Here is a 21,765-nt window from a genome sequence, read left to right on the forward strand (position 1 = left end):
TGGACTGGTTTCTTCCTATATGTGACATAAAGTCACACCATCCTGGATGATAGAGAGGGTTCTGCTTAGTGCAACGTGTCTTGTCAAGTATTTCCTCCTTGGCTTAAAAACAACACAAATTAGCCCCTCGGTGTCCCCCACAATTCATCTTAAATTTGGAATTTACCAGTTAATTATTCAGCAGTTAGTTAATCACTCCAGGTAATTCTGGGCATAAATCTGGGATGTAGGGGAAATGTTCTGAATGGTCAGAATTGACCATTTACATTTTTTAAAAACATGCTTAAAGATTTTTCTTAATTTCCTTTTCCCTTTGTGCTATGTGGACATTGAAAATAATTCCTGGTTGTTTTTATAGATCTGTAAGTAACATCACATAAAAAATGAAATAATTTTTAATTTTCAGCTTTGCATTCTATTTGTTAATTTACCCACCAGAAAGTGGTGTTTTGACAGGAAATTGTGTGTAGAAAGCACATTGGTGGAATAAGTGAAATGGATACTAAATCTTTAAACAGTATTTCTACATTGCCTGTGTATGTATGAAACAAAACCATTTAAAGTGTACCTGTGTACATAACTCTGTAAAGACACTGAAAAATTATACTAACTTATTTGTGTTAAAGATTTTTTTTAATCTAGACAATATACAAGCCAAATGGCATATTTGTGCATTTGTAAATGCTGTATTGGGTAGACTAGATTTTTTTAACTCTCCCTTTTTCTTTAATAATATGGCTATGCTTAAAAGATTGCATACTGAGCCAAGTATAATTTTTTTAGAATTCTTAGAAGAAGGTCATCCCCACAAGAGGCCTCATTGGTTATATATTGATTGACAGGTCAGATTCCACCCCTTCACTCATAATCCTCTCAAATTGACACCAGATTATGTAACGACCACAATCTTAATCTTCATAAAATCATATATACATTCCATTTCCTTTCATGACTTTGTGGAGGCTTGGCCTAGTTTTACAATACGAAACTATACTGTTGTTTGTTTTTCTTTTACATTAGACTCCTCACTTCTTAATGGAAAAATAATATTTCCATTTTCAGAAGCTTCTAAGAATTCATGTTAAACAATTGATACCTAACAAATTAAAACATGACATAATTCATAAAGCATTTTATTAGGGGCTCATACAACTTTTATCACCACCCATACCTACATCAATTGTGTAAAGCACATTTGTGCATTCATTGCCCTCATCATTCTCAAAACATTTGGTCTCCACTTAAGCCCCTGGTATCAGCTCCTGATTTTTACCCCTTCCCTCCCCCTCCCAATCCTTCATGAACCCTTGGTAATTTATAAATCATTATTTTGTCATATCTTGCCCTATCCAACGTCTCCATTCACCATTTTTCTGCTGACTGTCCCCCAGGGAGGAGGTTATTTATAGATACTTGCAATTGGTTCCCCCTTTCCACCCCACCCTCTCTCCACCCTCTTGATATTGCCACTCTCAACCCTGGTCCTAAAGGGATCATCCGCCCTGGATTCCCTGTGATTCCATTTTCTATCTATACCAGCGTGCATCCTCTGGTCTAGCTGGATTTGTAAAGTAGAATTGGGACAATGATACTGGGGGCGAGGGGGGGCGGTGAGAATTTAGGAACTAGAGGAAAGTTGTATGTTTCATCATTGCTACACTGCACCCTGACTGGGTCATCTCCTCCCTGCCACCCTTCTGTAAGGGGATGTCCAATTATCTACATTTGAGCTTTGACTCTCCACTCCGCACTCCCCCTCATTCACAATGATAGGATATTTTGTTCTAGTGATGCCTGATAACTGATCCCTTTGGTACCTTGTGATCACAAAGGCTGGTGTGCTTCTCCCATGTGAACTTTATTGCTTCTGAAATAGGAGGTCGCTTGTTTATCTTCAAACCTTTAAGACCCCAGATGCTATGTCTTTTGATAGCTGGACACCATCAGCTTTCTTCACCACATTTGTTTATGCCCCTGCTTTGTCTTCAGCAATTGTGTCGGGAAGGTGAGCATCATGGAATACAAGTTTAATAGAACAATGTATCCTTGCATTGAGGGAGTACTTGAGTGGAGGTCCAATATCCATCTGCTACCTTAATACTAAACCTAACATATATGCACATAGATCTACTTCCACATCCTCATATATATTTACATAGGTAGATGTCTTTATTTAGACCTCTATAAATGCCCTTTGCCTCCTAGCTCTTTCCTTTCTCCACTATCATGTTCAGCCTCCATTTGGGTTTCAGTCATTCCTTTCGGTTACATTGCCCTTGGCCAAACCCTCCCAGGCCACCTACACCCTCCTCACCAACAATTTGGATCACTTGTTAATCTCTTGTCCCTGAGTTTTTTAACACCACTGCCTTTCCCCCCAACTCCCCTTCTTCCATGTACCCCAAGAACTGTGGGTCCTATTGTTTTCTCCTCCAGATTGTTCATCTAGTCTATCTTATTGTGGAGATAATAAAATGCACAAAAATAAGACAGAGCAAACCCAAGTAACAAAAGGAAACAAAACAACAAGCCTATGACACACAAAAACAAAACAAAACACAACAATAAGAAAGAAAAGCTTGTAGTTAGTTCAAGGACAGTTTGTTGGCCTTTAGGAGTGTTTTCCAGTCCAGTCTGTTAGGGCACCAATCTCTGGCCCCAAAGTCTATTATTGGCATTCCCTGGAGACTTCGTTGCTCTGTTCCCCTTGCTATTCTGTTGAACACCCTTAGTCTTTGCCTCGGTGTGGTGGAATCAGATCAGGTGGAAGTCCCATACTGTGTCTCCAGTGGTCCCCTGTTGGGCTAGTAAGGGATGTTGTGTCTCATAATGGGGCCAGCCATATGGTCTTCTCTGTGGATTGGCTAATCAGAGCAGGAATATTGTCCTCAAGGCCTGGAGGGCCAGTTTGTGCTCCACTCTCTCTTCCTCCCCCTTCATTTGCTCCAGTGTGCCCTGATCTGATATGTCCCTCTCCCTGAACTGCAGATTCAGTGATGTTCTCTGAAGCAAATTCTCTGGGGGAAGGGGCAGGTGTTCACATAGTTGGGATTGTGGCCTGCCCCTCTGACATCTCCACTTGTTCCCTACTCAATGCCAGCATATTGCATTTGTATCTTGGAACACTGGGTTGAAGTACATGATATAATTTAATGTAAGTATAAACTTTAGGTTATACTCAACTTTGTAAAATATCTAATAAATACATACACTCATTCCCAGAATTTCAAAGTGTTTCCAAATTAATATAAAGAATATTTTATAAAGATTCATTAATAATATGGATGCCATCACATTTCAAGTTTAAAATCTCTCATTGATTAATTGTTATCGTAATTTTTTCTTAATATTTATTTAATATGGTATCATTAAGATATTTGAATGTATTAAGAATGAACCATTTTTATACTTTATTCACAGATTTTCATTGTATTCAAAACATCTTTACCAATAAATATTTAAGAAAACATCTCATAATGTACAGTAAAATTATGAAATCATTGTTTTAAGCAGAAAATCATTAGGGTATTAAAAATATTTTCAAATTCCATGTATCACACTTTATTTTAATGTACCCTGATCCATGTGAAAATTCAACTCTCACAGAAATGCATGGTTCTTCTCAGGAACTTACTGTACCATCAAAATGCATGGCCCTCATGCTCCTGTCCCTCTATTTAAGGAGGTTTTTCTTAAATTTTGCAGTTAAGCAAACAAATGATCATTATGAAATCCAAAACAAGAATCCTCTGTTTGAAAAGTCTAGATCTTTGAAGCATATTCTATACTAGTTCTTTTGTCATTTATGCTCTCAGTTGTGTGATTATTACTAGTAGTAATCAGTTGTCATTTAGTATTTTATCCATGATGATCCCATGTGTTTCAAAAGAGAAATATGTTCCATAGGATTTTCAATGCCTGTTTTTTCAGAAGTTGATCAGTGGTTGCTTTTCCCCGCAAGGAGTCTCTCAATAGACTCAAACCTTCAAATGTTCAGTTAGCCACTGATTGTTTTGGAAGTGTGTGTGTGTGTGTGTGTGTGTGTGTGTGTGTGGAAATATTTCAGTGCAGGCAGGATTCTCCACATAGCTTCTCCAGCTTCAGGGCTTTGGTGTAGCACCATGTGTCTTATAAACAAGAATGACTCACAGGGAGTTAGTGTGTCCCTCCTCCAGTGAGCTATTTATCTTCATCATCCTCAAAATGAAGTCATCAAGCTGAGACCTGATTGATAGGCAAAATTCCACCCCTTCCTCAAGTCAATATATTATGTAACTGCCACACCTACTAAATGTAGCTATATTAAAAATTAAGTCGTCAACATTTTGCTCTTGAAACTCTTAGGAAGATGATAATAAACATACGTAAGGCCAAAGTTTTATGGGAAATTTCATTGTGCCCATGAAGAACCAGTATATTGACCAAGAAGCAATCACTTGAAAAGAACAAGGAAATACTGTGTGGTTTAAAACTAGGACAGATGTTTGTCAGGCTTGTATCATTTCACATACTGGTACTTACTGAATTTGAGAACCCCTAAAGTGAATAACTGTGGAACCAGATTGAAGGAGGATTCATTACTATTCTATGATAAACACGTGACCCAATTTCACTTTTAGAAAGGAAAGAGGATTTGAAGAATTTACTGAAGAACTACAGACTTCAGGATGAGGTATGCCTTAAAAATAATAATCCCAACAAATGAACAAGCAATATCATGATAAAGAGATAGAACTTTAAAATGTGAACTATTTAATTTAAATTCATAAATAAAGTCCAAAAATAGATAATGCATAAAATGACACCTGCCATTGACCAATTGTGGTGCAAAGACCTCTTTAAAGTACAGCAATCTCCCTCATAGGCCTATGATGCTTCTGACTCAACCTACGCATTTTATATTGCCTCAGGTAAATGCAAAGCAGGCTAATAAATACGGAAGGCCTGATAAGAACAGATTTATTTGAATTATAGTATTGGTGAAGAATATTAAATATACTATGGACTGCCATAAGAGCAACTAAATTAGTGTTGGAAGAAGTAGATACAGCCATAATGTTTCTTAGAAATAAGCATGGCACTATTTTGTCTCATATTACTTGAACATACTATTGGGTGGACTAGTCCCTAGAAAAGTACATCATGCTTGGCAAAGCAGATGGTCAAAGAAAAAGAGTAAGGCCTTCAATCAGAAGGAGAAACACTCGGACTGAAACAATGAGCTCGATGTAGTAATGATCATTAGGATGGTGGGGTTTTATCCGAGTATATAGGTTCACAGAACTGACTAGAGGTCCCCTGACAATTGTATCTACTTCTCCATCTCTACCTCTTTTGCATCTTCTTCTCATTCTTTTTTAACATATACATTTTTACATATATACATATATATACTATATTTATGTGACACCTGAACATAATGACAGAATAATAGAAAATATAGATGTGTAAACATGCACCATGATATTCCAGTGGAACTAGTTTAGGAGTGGGGATGGATAGTTGAAAATTAGCTCTCTCTATAGAATATTCTATTCCATGATATAGGTGTGTAATTTGCCAGGATTTAATTATTTGTTGAGGAAAATATCTGTTGTTGTTGTTTGACTCTCTTATATTTTAGATGTTTTATTTTAGAGAGATGGTCAATGGTGGACCACTGGGAATATAAAGACTTTGTTGTTATTTGTATGTGCTGTTTATGTGTTGAAAAGTATTTGGAATGAAGAAATCATTAGTTTTGCAAAATCCTATCATTGCAGGGGGGAAAAAAGGAGCTGTTACCAAGGGCTCAAATAGAAAGTTAAAAGTTTAGAAAATAATCATGAAAACTTATATACAAATATGCTTGATATAATTGAAGTATGGAATATTATAAGAGCTCTAAGTATCTCCAAAAAATGTTTTTTTTTTAATCCTATCATGACATTTCTAATGTCATTTCTATCACCAAGGCCTATTTCTGACTACTTTTTCTTTTTGTTACCAACTTTCAAATTACAATCTCAAATAATTATCAATATTTCTTGACTATATGTTCTGTCATTTGTAGAATTCTCCATTTTCTTCATCACTAGTTTTAAAAGTCTGTACAAAAATTTGAATAATATTTGTTTTAAATATAGATTTCCTTGTACACATATTGATTATATTGCATCAAAAACAGCATAGTATTTCAAGATATAGATTTAAATGTTCTTTTAAGTGCTAAATGCTATATTATTACTCTTCAGTGTAATTATGGCTTAGAAAAACATGATTATTGATGCATATAGTCAATACCAATCCATTTCAGTTCTGTAAGCATCTCATTTCATATTTGATTACCTCTAATTTTCTTCAATTTAAATTTTGTACACTACATGATCTAATTATTAAATGATAACTGCAAATATTTCCCTTCATTTTAAGTCTTGCCAAATAAGAAAATGTATATACTGAAATCCTTACTTCATCTACATCACTATGACACAGTCTACTTTAAGGAGACCCCTTAAGCCTTCACTGCCCTGTCCTGCTCTTCCAGTACTGTGTCTGACACCCTTTCACCATTATTCACAATACGAGTTTTTCTGAGGCCAAACCTTACAAAGTGGCCAATGTTTTCTTTGTCATTTGTCCTTGGTCTGAAATCTTCACTGACAATTTTCAATATCAAAGCAACACACAGCCACTACAGCAGGACAAACTGACACTCAAGTGATAGGACTGAAGTGTTCAGAGAGGAAAAAGAAGGCTGTGTGAAGATGAGAAAATTAAGTCAGTGAAGGAAATGGAGCAGACAGGCCTGGGAGTACAAAGGGCATGTCTGTGGGCGGAAAACAGGGGAGGATTAACTTCCAGGAGGGGGAAAAAAAACTAACAATCCTTTGAAGGACCCTAAGTATGTCTGGGAATATGCACTTAATAAGCTACATTGGTAAAAGTTTCTGCACACACCTTGGGGAGCCAGGCCTTGAATTCTGAATCTTCAAGCTGTCCAGCTCGCTCCAAAGGCCACTCCAGAGGGATCCGGTATGGAAAGTCCACTAGGTGGACTCTGCTTCAGCACACTTTCCTGAAGAAGAAAAAGCTATACCGAGGGTCTTGGACTCTCAGGAGGCTCAAAAATATTGACTGAGTAGTACAGCAATGCCTTACTTGTGTTATTCAGGTGTATATTATTCCAGAAGAACTGTGATTGGCATTGTCAGTGAATATTATGGTAAAATTTGCCTGCCAACCAATTGTCACTGTTTTTGAAAACAGTGTCCAGTCAGCCATGAAAGGACTTACTCTGTACAAGTAAGTCATTCAGGCATGGTGATATGTAGTTAGCCTACACTGGTCTAATCGCTCTCTCTCAAAAGTGTTTTAAAAATTAGTACCAGTAATCAATGACATTATTGACAGAAGATCTGTATGCTCCAGGGAAACTGAATGATAACATTCTCTACCATAAATTAGCAAGGAGATCTCTAAGAGGAGCAACAGACAGATAAAAAACATATCCTGGAATGGAATTAGAGCTGAAATCCAAGCTCTAATTAAAGAACAATGAATTCTTCCAACATGGCTCTGCTCGTTACTCACCTTTGGGAAGGGAACACAGAGAAGACTGGTGCTATATCAAAATGTGGTGAAGAAATAAGATGGTGCCAGGTTATCAGATTAAAATAGCATCTGGGGTCTTAAAAGCTTGTTTCCAAACAAGCAGAGCTTTAAGTGCAATGTCCACTGAGTCCACATGGAGGAATACCACCACCATCTGTAACCCATGCATTGTAAATGAGGTAATCCAAGCCAGATTACAGCCAAGTCTTAGAGCTTTACATTGTGAGACTGTGGTTTGCAAAAGACTAAGGATGACAGGGGAAGCCCACTATGCACTTGTGAGATCTACGCATGAAATAAACCTCCAGTGATTTTCCTCGCGCCATCTCTGAAAGATGGGACTAAACTCGTGACCAACAGATAGCACCGGAGAGATGACCACAAGAAATCAAAAGGATAAATAAACCTGACTTGAACGGTTCAAATCTTGTCACTTGATCTCCCCTCTGATATTCTCTGGGCCTGGTGTGGTGTTCAATATTTTCTGTGTTTTAGTTTTATTTTTTGTATTGGAGTTTATATATGTTGTTATTTTGAGTAGCCTTCTTGAATGTTTGTTATGGATTTTTCTGTTTCTTGGTATATGAAACCCAGGGTTGATGGCCCTAGAGAAACAACCAGTAGAATAAGTGTTCCTGGGGGTTCCTTGGGGGAGAAGAGATGGGGATGAAATGGAGCTGATATCATGGAGGTAAAATAGGAAGGAAATGTATTGCAACTGATTGTGGTAGCAATTGTATAATTGTTTGATGCAATTGAACTATGGAATGATATGATATCTGTATTAGCTCCCATTAAAATAGTTTTGGGAAAAAAATACTTTTGAAGACAACAAGAAGGCCAGGGGTGGGGCAGGCACAAGAGGAGAGGAGGGATAGGACATTGTAAGAGGTTAAGAAGGAGAGGAAGGGGGAAAAAGAGAACCCTGCTTCTGAGGAGTTTAATGGTGTGCTATTATTTATTTCAGTTCTTGAGATGTACGGGGCAACTATTTAGAATATGCTTTTTAAAAAAACCATAATAAATAAATTAATTTCAAAAACAAAACAAAAGTGAAGGCTAACAGCTTTAAAAATTCACCAGATTCTTTACTTCTTGGGTCTCTGTGACATAAAGGGTCATTTCAAATGTATGGTGAGGGAAAAGGTAGAATTGACCCGTTTACACCAAACTAACACACCCAAAATTTTGTGCTCCTAAAGAATGTGTATTTCTGCTTACAAGGCCAAATGATTAATTAAAAAGCAAGAGATTGGCTCCCTGCTCCTGCTTGTGCAGCAGACGGCCACATCTTCCAGTGCAGTCCCAGCCGCATCCCGGAGTCATGTTGGTCAAGGTCAGAATGAATGGACTTGGCTGCCTTGGGCGCCTCATCACCAGGGCTGATTCTAACTCTGGCAAAGTGGATATCGTCTCCATCAAAAACCTCTTCATTGACCTGAACTACATCGTCTACACGTTCCACTGCAACAAGTGCAATGTCACAGTTAAGGCTGAGATGGGAAGCTTATCATCAAGGGGAAGTGCATCTCCATCTTCAAAGAGCAAGATTCCACCAACGTTGAGTGGGGTGAAGTTGGTGTTGAGTATGTTGTTGCCTCCCCTTGTGTCTTCACAACCGCAGAGCAAGCTGGGACTCATTTGGAGATGGTTCTAAAAGGGAGATTAGCTCTTCCCCTTCTGCTGTTGTCCCATGTTTGTGATGCGAGTGAACCATAGGAAGTAGGACAACTCCCTCAAAATTGACAGGACCGCCTCCAACACTTGTCCACCCCTGGGAAACTCTGACATCATGGAAGGACTCATGACCACCATCCATGCCATCACTGCTACCCAGAAGACCCAGGATGGCCCCCTGGGGAACAGAAGTTGTGTCATCTAGAACATTGTCCCCACATTTGTGGCACTACTAAAGCTGTGGTCAAGGTTATCACAAATCTGAATGTGAAGCTCCCTGCCATGTCCTTCTGCATCCCTAATCCAAATGTGTCCCTCATGGATATCTCCTGTCTTCTGAAGAAAGCCTCCAACAGGACATCAAGAACACAGCCAAACAAGCATCAGATAGCCCTTAAAGCCTCCAAGATGACATCAAGCATCAAACAAGCATCAGATGACCTTTAAAGGACATCTTGGGCTACACTGAAACCAGGTAGTCTCCTGTCACAACAGTGACACCCACTCTTCCACCTTTGATGCCAGGCCTGGCACAACCCCCAATGCACTGTGTCACATTCATTTCCTCGTGGGACAATGAATTTGGTTATAGAAAGAGTGGTGGACCTTGTGGTCCACATGGCAGCCAAGGAATAAGAGTCTCCCTGGACCATCAGCCCCATCAACAGCACTAGGGGAACAGAGAGGCTGCTGGGGAGCCTTTGCTAAAACTTGATCCCTCAACACGCTGGGACTATTGTATCACCTCCAAGAAGGGGAGGGACTCAAGCCGAACTTTGTCAAGAGCCATCAATAAAGTACACACATCCCCCCCTCCCAAAAAATCAAGAGGTCATATTTTTAACATAACTTGATTAAACAGTAGAGAGCACACTTATATTGCAATTGATAACTTTGATATAAAATTAAATCATTTACAAATTAGTTCTTATACTTTATTGAATTTTAAGTAAAATGAAATAATTTACTGACTTCATATTGTATTTGTTTACTTTGTCGAATTATTTGAGATTGTTGAAAAATTAATTTTCTTAAACGATTGGATTGTATTTGCTAATTATGTAATCTGGCATTCATCAGATACCAATAACTGCAGAAGAGCATGGATTAAATTGATTGTTTCATGTTTTAGTCTCTTTTACAATAATTACTGTTAAAGGAGCTGTACTTCTGTATTATAATGACAGCAATAAATACATTTTCATACTTAAAAGCTTTATAGTGGAAAATTAAATATAACAGCAACACTTCAAAAGTCTACACAGAATCTATATGGACTTTAAGATAAACAGACATAATAAGATATAGAAAACATGAAAAAAATTACATATTTCAGTACCAGACATGGAAACAACAAACGGGTGGTAAATCAGATAATCTGCTAAAAATAGTTTGATAAATACATTATTTCTGAACTTTTCCTCATTTTCACTATGAAAAAATTTAGTAAATATGATCTTGAATTATTTTTCTGTATTTAAACATGTGCATATGTGATTACTAATGTGACACAGATATGGAATAAAAATTAAGCAAGGTAGAGAACTTTGTCATAAACATGTTTCTGAAATTATATGTATTTCATGTTTTATAAGGTACCTAATTATCCAAAGTATATTTTTATAGTGGTATAAAAATCTGCTTATTTTTATGTGTACTTAATGTACCTTTTGAGGAAATTTACCATGCTATCATTGTTTGATATTTTGCCAGAAGGGAATTCTCATTAACTTTATAATATGTGTGGTACTAATAAATAATGAGACAGTTGGTTTATATCTTACAGAATTTTGGCAAAAGCATTGTAAGCACTGTGAAATAAATATTAACACTTGTTCTTGACTTTAACGTGTGACCTAAGGAAGGATCTTGTTCCTTATTGATAAACATACAGAAGTGTCTTCTGCTTTTAAGAAGATGAAATGCTTTCCATGAGGTTTAAGTGAAATTTAAAATATTTTCCATGTTTTAGTTTTAAAAAATGTGTGGTTGGCTCTTTGACAAAGTTTAGAGATCAACTTTAAAAAAGAAAAATAAACATTTGACTAAATATAGATTTTGGCTTAGGCATATTTTAGAATTCAAGATAGTTGTGTTAATGAGCAGGTTATTAACCTTTCTCGTCACTGTTGTTATTCATTTCACCTACCCAATTACTCACTCGCTTTAGTAGGACGTTGAAACCATCCATGTCTCCTACAGTCAGACATACATCAGTTTCTCACTCAGTCTCGGTCCCTCTTTCATGCCCCTCTGGCTGTGCTTTCACAGATTTCAGTCCACAGTGACTTAGACACCAATCCTCATGGTGCATAACTCTAACCACTCTCTTCACACACCTCCAATCTCTTTATTCTATTACTATTTGTCCAACTGCTATTCATAAAAAGTTTCCCATACCATACTCAAAGTGTGGTAGAAGTATTTTCTCTAATACAGAATATTAAAGGAAATCACAATATATTTTAATTGAATTTCCCATGAACTCTAAAAGCCGTACATGATAAGCATGTGTCTTGTTTACTTCAACAATCCATTTACATTTCTTGGAACATCCACTGTTCATTTGTTCAATTACCTTACTTTTTTTTGGCGCTCCTGTCTAACATGACATCAGCTTTCCAGATGTCAGCAACATGCTCTGTAAGGATGCATATGTAGCTACTGCTGCTGGGTGCCATCGGTTCAGTTCCTATTCATAGCAACCCTCTGCACTAATAACAAAGCACCGCACAGTCCTGCTTCATCCTCTCAACTGCTCTCACTGTTGCATCCGCTGAGTCAATCATCTCATTGAAGACTCCCCCCCCCCCCGTTTATTTTGATGCACTTGACTTCCCAAGCATGACACCAACTACTTGATATGAAGTCTCATCATCCTTGTTTCTGTGGAACATTCTGGCTGTACTTCTAAAAAAAATTGTTTGTCCTTTTGGCAGTACTTCCAATATTCAGCAGCAGCAGCATAATTCAAACACATCAATTATTCTTTAGTCTTCCTACTCAATGTCAAGCATTTTGCATACATAAGAAATCATTGAAAATACCTTGCTTGGGTCAGGCATTCTTCAGTCCTCAAAGTAAACTTCCTACTTTATAAAACAGGTTGATACATCATATTTACTCAATACAATGTGTTGTTTGATCTTTGGACTACTTCTTCTATGAGCACTGATTGTGGAGCCAAGAAAGACAAACTCCATGACAACTTCAAACTTTTCTCCATCTATCACGGTGTTATCTATTGGTCCACTTGTGAGAATCTGGGCTTTTTTACATGGAATTGTAATCTTTTCTGAATGTTGCAATCCTTGATGTTCATGAGCAAGTGCTCCAACTCGTGCTCATGTGCAGCAAACAAGGTTACAAATCCCAGCTTCTTAATAAGCCTTCCTCCAATCCTGATGCCACATTCTGCTTTCAGTCTCTCTGATTATTTGTTCAATATGCAGATTGAATAAATATGGTGGAAAGATAAAACCCTGACCCACGCCTTTCCTAATTTTATGAGATTATATTTTATTAAACACTTGGGCTTGTATGAAAAGCTTTCCACTGCAGCATTATAAAAAAAATCACATGGAATATTAGATGTCCCACAAATTTTTGTCTTTTTTTAACCTAGTACCAGTATTGTTCCATTCTCTCTTTGTTAATTAATTCATCATTTCATTGGGAGCTCTTATAGATATTACAGCAATCCGTTATCCAATTAGATCAAGAATAATAGTGAAACTGCTGCCATTATCAGTTTCAAACCATTTTCTTTCTTCTTGAACTTGTTGATATCAGCTTGCTCCCCTTTATCCTCTCCCTCCCTCACCCTACCCCCCAGGAACCCTTATTATTATATTATATATTATTGTGGAGGTTTTTTTCCTTCAAAGTATTTTTTTCTTTTTAAAAAATTATTTATTTATTTTAAATCCTTTTATTAGCGGCTCATACAACTCTTATCACAATCCATCCATACATCAATTGTGTAAAGCACATCTGTACATTCACTGCCCTCATCATTCTCAAAAGCCCCTGCCATCAGTTCCTCATTATTTCTCCTCCCTCCCAGTTCCCCCCTCCCTCATGAGCCCTTGATAATTCATAAATTTTATTTTGTCATATTTTGCCCTGTCTGATGTCTCCCTTCACCCACTTTTCTGTTGTCCATCCCACAAGGAGCAGGTCACATGTAGATCCTTGTAATCGGTTCCCTCTTTCGAACCCCCTCTCCCTCTACTCTTCCAGTATCTCCACTCATGCCACTGGTCCTGAAGGGATCATCTGCCCTGGATTCCCTGTGTTTCCAGTTCCTATCTGTACCAGTATACATCCTCTGGTCTAGTCAGACTTGCAAGGTAGAATTCGGGATCATAATAGTGGGGGGCTGGTGGTAGTAAGGAAGCATTTAGGAACTAGAGGAAAGTTGTACTTTTCATCGTTGCTACATCGCACCTTGACTGACTTGTCTCCTCCCCTAGACCCCTCTGCAAAGGGATCCCCAGTGGCCTACAAATGGGCTCTGGGTCTCCACTCTGCACTCCCTCTCTCATTCACTATGGTAAGATTTTTTGGCTCTAATGATGCCTTATATCTGATCCCTTCGACACCTCGTGATCACATAGGCTTGTGTGCTTCTTCCATGTGAACTTTGTTGCTTCTGAGCTAGATAGCCGCTTGTTTACCTTTAAGCCTTTAAGACCCCAGACGCTATACCTTTTGATAGCCGGGCACCATCAGCTTTCTTCACCACATTTGCTTATGTACCCTTTTTGTCTTCAGCGATTGTGCCGGAAAAGTGAGCATCATGGAATGCCAGTTTAATAAAACAAAGTATTCTTGCATTTAAGGAGTACTTGAGTGGAGGCCCAATGTCCAACTGCTACCTTAATACTAAACCTATAAATATAGGCACATAGATCTATTTCCCCATCCTCATATATAAATATATTTACATATGTACATGTCTTTATCTAGACCTCCATAAATCCCCTTTGCCTCCCAACTCTTTCCTCTTATTTCCCTTGACTTTCCTCTTCTCCCACCAGCATCCTCTGTCCCCACCTGGGTTTCAGCAATTTCTCTTTGTTACATCACCCTTGATCATGCCCTACCAGGACTCCCATACCCATGTTACCACTAATTTGGATCACTTGTTGTTCCCTTGTCCCTGGGTTTGTTAACACCACTTCCTTTTCTCCCACCTCCCCCTCTCCCACATCTCCCTGGAACTGTGGGTCCTGTTCTTTTCTCCTCCAGATTGTTCATCTAGCCTATCTTCTTTACACAGACCTGTGGAGATACTAACAAGCACAAAAACAAGACAGAGCAAAACCAAGCACTAATACACAACAAAGCAACAACAACACAAAGCCAATGACAAAACAAGCAAGCAAACACAGCAACAACAACAAAGAAAAGCTTGTAGTTAGTTCAAGGACTGTTTGTTGTATATATTATTGTTATTATTATTATTATTTTGCCTTATCTTACACTGTCCAATGTATCTCTTCACCTACAATTCTGCTTTTCAAGGCAAATCAGTACTCTCAAAGAGAAATCTTTGTTCTTTAACACTTTAAAGAGATATTTTGCAGATTTCTCTAATGTATTGTATCACTTGATTTCTATAGTATTGCTTTCAAGAGCATTAATTATAGAATAAATAAAATAAAACCTTGGCAACTTTTATTGTTTCCTCTATTTATTATGAATATGTCTACAGATTTCATTTTAAGGACTTTTGGTTTCCGTATGTAAGTCACCTGTAAGTGTTTCAGTTCCCCTTCACTTTCAGCAAACAAGGTTGTGTCTTCTGGGCATGTTAGGTTGTGAATGGCCTTCTTCCAATCCTGTTGCCATTCTCTTTCTCAAACAGTCCAGGTCTCTGATTGTTTGCTCAGAAGAGATTGGATAAGAATACTGGGAAATATTTTTTTCTGATTTTAAACCATGTAGCACCCCCTTGTTCTATTCAATTTACTGCCTCTGTACTACATAGAGGTTCATCATGAGTATGATAAATTTTCTGCAGTTCAACTTCTTTGAAATGTTATTTAGAATTTGTTAAGATATCCATGATTGTGTTCCTTTTTGCAGTCAATAAAACACATGTAATCATCCTCCTAGGACTCTTTTGTTTCTGTTAAGGTCCATCTGACATCAGCAAATATATTTTCTTTGCATATCACAAGTTGTGGATGATGACAAGCCTGCTGCTAATCCTGATCATCCTTCATGATTTAATTTACTTTCTCAGATTATTTGCTGAACATACAGATTGAATATCCTCCCCTGCCTTAACACTAAGAAACTGTTAATTAGGTTACTGCCTATAAATTTACCTATACTGGATATCATTAAAAAAAAAGATACAATACCCCTCCCCAAAACCCAACAATAACAAGAAAAGACACAGAAAAAACTAAATTGAAAAGAAAGCAGAAAATAATAAAAATTAGAATGAATTTAAAATAGGTCACAGGGAGAACAGACAGTACTTTGTTAAAGCTTAGCCTAACTACATTTGCATTCATTCATTTTCCAATGCACACTGCCTGGTAGCTAAGCTCTTCACGTTCCTGGTCCATGGTCAGAGAGCTGATCAATGTGGGCACCAGGAACGTGTCTGGGCTTTCACTGTCGTGCATAATTTTTGGCAAGCCTGGTGTTTAGGATTTCAGACCAAATACAGTTCCCTCTTCTGTTCAAAGACAAGTTTTAATGCCAGAGACAGCTATGCATTTTTTTATCCTGAAATCGAACATCCACTAACTTAACCAAAGAACACTAAAATAACTATACGATATTCAACTATTTCAAGAGGCAACTGATCACAGAGAACCAATGGTATTCTGAAAAGCTGCAGGTAAGGCTCTCTGACAGAATAGCACTGGAAGTGCTTATAAGAACCTGATAGAGTGCTGAAAATACTCACTAGGCTATGCCATGAGATTGGGAAAGCAGATACCTGGCCAGCAGTGTGGCAGAGATCCATGTGGAGATAATAACAGTTTCAGCTTTGCCAGGTTAGGCCAGAATCCTAAAATATGTTCCTCATTTTGGGACTGAGTATGAAGGGGACTTAAAAAATTCATGGGAAAAATCCATTAGCTTTCAGTTCGAAATTCCTGTGAAATATTAGACATAATATTGTCAAAATATCGTATTAGTTTTATAGAGAATAAGAAAAGTATAATATTTCCCAAATTACTTGCTCTCAAAAATCATCCCTCCAACCTGGGAATTATCTTGTGAAATTAGTGTTCTAGGGATCCTATTATGGGAAGTTCTGGACAGACTAGGCTGCTTGCTTGAGTGGACCCCAGTTTTCTTCTCTATATACAGATGGAAGTGAACTGGATATTGGTCAAGTTTTCATAAGATTTCTAAACTTCTTCATAAGGGAAATAACTCAGGCACCCCTTACAGAAGGCTAGATAGGGGGAGGGCTTTGGGGTCAAGAAGAACCCATTCTACTTCTTCTAATCATACCAGGCCTTCTCTACTAAATGGCCACAACCATGGCTTTGCTTTCACCAGTGAGCTGACCCTCTGATGTACAGGTGGGTGACCATGCTCCTTGCAGGACGGGTAGGGGATCAAATGAGCTCGCTGAGAGGCCCCTTGTACAGTACCCACTCACAAGCAAGACTGGTCTTGGAAAGGACCTTCTTTTTAACTGTCTGACTGACAACTGTCATACTAGTTTCAGGATGGCTCGCAGGTGCCAGCACACGTGGAAACAGCTCTCTGAGCCACAGACAGCGGGGTGCAGGCCTTGAGGATATAAAAGGAAAAGGTAAACGGCAGAACCCCAAAGGGGGCAGATTCTAGCTTTTCACTCGCAAGGTCCTGTGACATCATGACCTCTTAGTGCCTGGACTTACAGTCAGTAGAACAAAATGAGATGCTGTCTGCCGGCTCTCCCCCGAGAGTTTGTCAGCCCATGGGAGGAGAAAGTTCCTGATGCTTTTAAGGTCCAGAGACTGGAACTAGTAAACATTCTACTCAGATTGCTGGGCACCTGTGGTCAGCGAAATTTACTTCTTCCCCCCTCGATACTCATTTTATTCAGGTACTTTGTCTCTGATGTCAGCCATGAGAGTTTTCATTTTACTTCCTCTTCTGAATTCAGCTTGAATTTGTAGCAGCTCTCTTCTGATATTCTGCTGCAATAGGGTTTTTTTTGGGGAGGAGGGTGGGGGAATTGTTTTTTTTTTTTTTTGCTTGCTTTAAATCCCTCTGTAAAATTGTACTTGCGTGTGATTTGATAACTTCTTCCCCATCGTGTTAGGTCACTTTTGTGTGGGATGAGCACTCACATGGATCTCTGCCAAGCTACTGGGCAGGTATCTGCTTTCCCAATCTTATGGCATAGCCTAGTGAGTATTTTCAGCACTCTATCAGTTTCTTATAAGGATTTCCAGTGCTTTTCTGTCAGAGAGCCTTACCTGCAGCTTTTTAGAATACCATTGGTTCTCTGTGATCAGTAACCTCTTGAAATAGTTGAATATCGAACAGTTATTTTTGGTAAAGTGACCTTGTCTATTCTTTTCCATTTTTCTTGCTGCTTCCTAGCTCATTCAATATTTGTTCATAGAAATTATTCACTAGTATCAGTTGGACTTGAGGTTTTTCATCAGTTATTTTAGCTTTTAGTCAACATAAACAGCGATTCATGAGTTTTTCAGTGGTTCATTCCTCAGAAGTGGATTGCCTACTCCTTAATCCGACCTAGCCTAAGAACTTTACTGAAACCGGCAGAGACATTCTATAGTTTCCTGCATCACAGCAATGCACAACCACAAAATAGCAAGCAAAGAGTTGTGATCTATAGGAGTAATACCACGAATTGTCTCATTTTGCACATATACCCACACAGAACTTTGTAAGGGAAAGGTAGAAACCCACTAGTAAATTAAATGTGATCTGCACATCAAATATTATATAACTAAACCTTAAATGTGAATTTATATGGAATGTTATTATGAAAATACTGAGAAATTGCATTTGTGCTGAAAATTTATGAAACAAAAAATTAGAGTTAGAAAATGGTGCTATTATAATTTTATATCTATCTGATTTCATCCCAAATTTAATAAAGTTAATCTATTACCATTTCATTTTTTTCCATTAAAGTATTAAATCTAAAAGTCTCAAATAAATATTCTACTTTGAAAATAATTCATGATTGGATTTTAATCCCTTTTATGTTTTATATTGAAAAGAGCTTTTTCATTTAACATTTATCTTTACTTGTAAAAAGGAGAAAGATTTCAAGGCATAATAGTCTATATAAACCTTCTGCAAATATTTGGTATATAATTATATTACAACCACTAATATTAACAAATAGCATATGCGTTTTGGGAAAGATTTTCATCTGTGATTTTTTAAAACATAAATTTTATCTTTAAACTAGAATTGACCCTTAATTTTGTAGAGGATTTCCAAGATGTAATGAATATCAGTCATATTTTCTACACACAGATCCAAATATATTTCAGTAATTTCTTACTGCTTAATACTACAGAATTTTGAAAGTAATAGGGGAAGGCCCACAAGAGAAGAATGAAATTTGTGTCACGGCTGTCAAAGTGGTTTTAGTGACTATGATTTTTTTTAATATCACAATGTAACTTTTCTGTTAAGTAATAAAATCTATGCCTGTGTGACATTTTCAGAATTGCTCACTATTGAATTGTGAAAGGGATGAATAAATTACATCAAGTTTTAAACTATTTAAGTTATTTCCTGATGAGATCTGTTCCTTTTCCAAAGCAAATAATAGTTACAAAATATAAATGCCAAAAAACTTCTTATAAATCATATAAGAATTTAACATTATCGAATGTCACAATTTGTTATTTTGGGGGTATTTCTCTTCTTCTGTGGTAAGCATAATGCCTAATATACAATGGGGTATGCCAATGTAGGAAATATGCTACTATTTTATGAAATATGAGTACAGGTGAATGTCTAACCAAAATAGTACATTTAAGCAACACTCTTGTAAGAAGTATATTAAATTTAGCCTGAAAACCTGAAAAACTGAACCTAATCTTTTCTTTCTTTTAGAGAATATAATAACTTTTATACTTTTATTGTCATCACATTTAAAAGAATAAAATAAATGGAATGTTTGTATGAGTTCAGTCTATATACATAAACTTCTGGCATGCATTTAGGATAGTGTAAGGCCCCTTTGAGAATTTACACCACAGAAACAAAAATAAAATTTGGAGTTAATACTAAATAAACATTGAAAACTAGCAATTAACAAAAGCAGGTAGAATGTAGTGAGAAGTATATTCTCCGAGGAGAAATGAAATATAACAGGATGCTTGCAGGATCCTACTGATAGTTGTTCACGAGGGACACCAATTCTTTCTGGTTGAGAGAACCAGGAATCTGATGGTAGATGACTTATCACTAAAATTTTTCATAGAATTGTCAGGAAAGAAAAGCCAGACAAAAGATATTCAAATGCTCCCCACATGCATTTCCAATGACCTTTTCAATCATCATTGCATTGAACATGCATAGAGCAGCTAAAGACAATACGTCTTAACCAAGGCTGAAGCTATCTTTTCTGAAAAAAAATATGCAGATTAAGCACAGTCAAGAAAATAGCTGTAAAATAAAGGAAACAAATATCAGAGAACTATAACAGAAACCCAAAGCTCCACAATTTAACATTAATATTGCTCAAATAAGATCCCAAAATACCCGAGATATGAGGAACCAAGAAAATATGATCAAATATATCATTATTTAAAGCAATTTGTAGAGCTATCCTTGATGATATAAAATGAAATATGTTCACTGAAAACATAAAACAAAAAATCACATGAGTAATAGAAATTATTAAAAAGATTTCAAATAACTTTTGACTCACTCACGGAAGTCTCCAGTGGATTCTACCTTATAAAGACCATATAGGATCGTAGAACTAACTGCCCTGTGAATTTGCAAAACTAATTCTTCATGTGAGTAGAAAGGCTAGTCTATCTCCCTCCAACTGGCCAGTGCTTTTGAACTGCTGACCTTGCAGTTAGCGACCCAAGTTATGCTTGTTGCTGGTAGGTGTCAGAATTTAATGGAGACAGTTCTTTGTGAGCACTCAAAAGGGGGTCTGGAGCTATGACTCTAACCTAACGATAGCTTTCGGAAAACCACGTGCTCAGAATGTCAAATTATAAAACAAAGCAAAGCAAAACTCATTATTAATGAGTTGGGTAGAATTGCCCCTATTGTTTCTGAGGCGTTAAATCTTTAAGGGATCACGCAGTCTCTCGCATGGATATCCTGGTGGTTTCCAAACACTGACCTGGTGGCAAAGAGCTCGGCTCATAACCCACTGTCCCATAAGAGTTTACTTCAGTGTATACACATTAGTGTATATAGAACAAGGGGTTTCAACCAGCTCGGGGAATTTTATCATTGAATCCTGATTTTCCACAAACATTTGAAATCCCTTGGTGTGTTTCCTGTGTGTGTATGACTTTGTGCATGCATGTTTAGGTTTGCCATGAAACACGGAACTTAACACCACAGTGCAGGCTCTTACCCCAAGACTCAGAACTCACTAAGGACAACGTTGTAAGTAGCTTTGCAAACACCTTGCAAATTATAAAACACATTTCATTAATTCACGTGTCAACTAACTGAAAGACATTTTTCGTCTCTTACAAAGTTAACGTGTATGCAAATATGTACGATGCTGCTTAAATAGTGTACTGAATGTTTTAAATGTTTATGTTAGAAGGAAAAATGTAAAAGTAACTCACTAATTTCCTACTTGAAAAAATGATGAAAAACAGTACATAAAACTCAAAATTAATGGAAGAAGGTAATATTTTGTCTATTATGCTTCATCAAAATTCTCTAGGTATTTTGTTCATATTAATAATGTATTATTTTTGTTCTTATTTTTAATCACAGGCAGTTCATTATATATTCTGGATACAAAATATGTGTCAAAAGTATAATATAAAAATATTTTCTCCCAGTTTCTACATTCATTTTCCTATAGATATGTTTCACAGATAAAAAGGTTTCTTTTAATAGTATTTGTTTTTCTTGGCAGAAATGAGACATAAAATTAGATATATTTTAAAAGGGAAAATAAGAAGTGATTTAAATATTAGTGAATCTTAGTAATTCTAAAAAGAATGTGCTATTATTTTAATCATCAAATTATATTTTCATATACATTTCATGCATTGAGGAAAAATGCCCCTACCAATAAGCCTATTAGATACCTTTCTTTTACAACCCCAAAACATAGTATAAAATCTAAAGTTTAGTGATGTCTTATTTTTTGTGGTTGTTTAAAGATAATTAGGTAATGACAATAGCTTATAATTATACTGTACTTTACAAATAAATTTATTGTTGTAAGTGCTCTCTCTTTTATCATGTGCATGATTTATAGCTGGGGGAAATAGTGAAGTCTTAGTACTTCACATTTAATGTTAGTAAGGCTGAATCAGATCA

The 21,765-nt window shown here is 36.9% G+C and overlaps 1 pseudogene; it reads left to right on the forward strand.

Annotated features, from left to right (window-relative positions):
* Positions 1-8,917: 8,917 nt before the first annotated feature.
* On the forward strand, positions 8,918-9,906 carry LOC142451350 (glyceraldehyde-3-phosphate dehydrogenase-like; annotated as a pseudogene).
* Positions 9,907-21,765: the final 11,859 nt, after the last annotated feature.

This window comes from Tenrec ecaudatus, chromosome 6 (assembly GCF_050624435.1).
Source record: "Tenrec ecaudatus isolate mTenEca1 chromosome 6, mTenEca1.hap1, whole genome shotgun sequence".
Taxonomy (NCBI): Eukaryota; Metazoa; Chordata; class Mammalia; order Afrosoricida; family Tenrecidae; genus Tenrec; species Tenrec ecaudatus.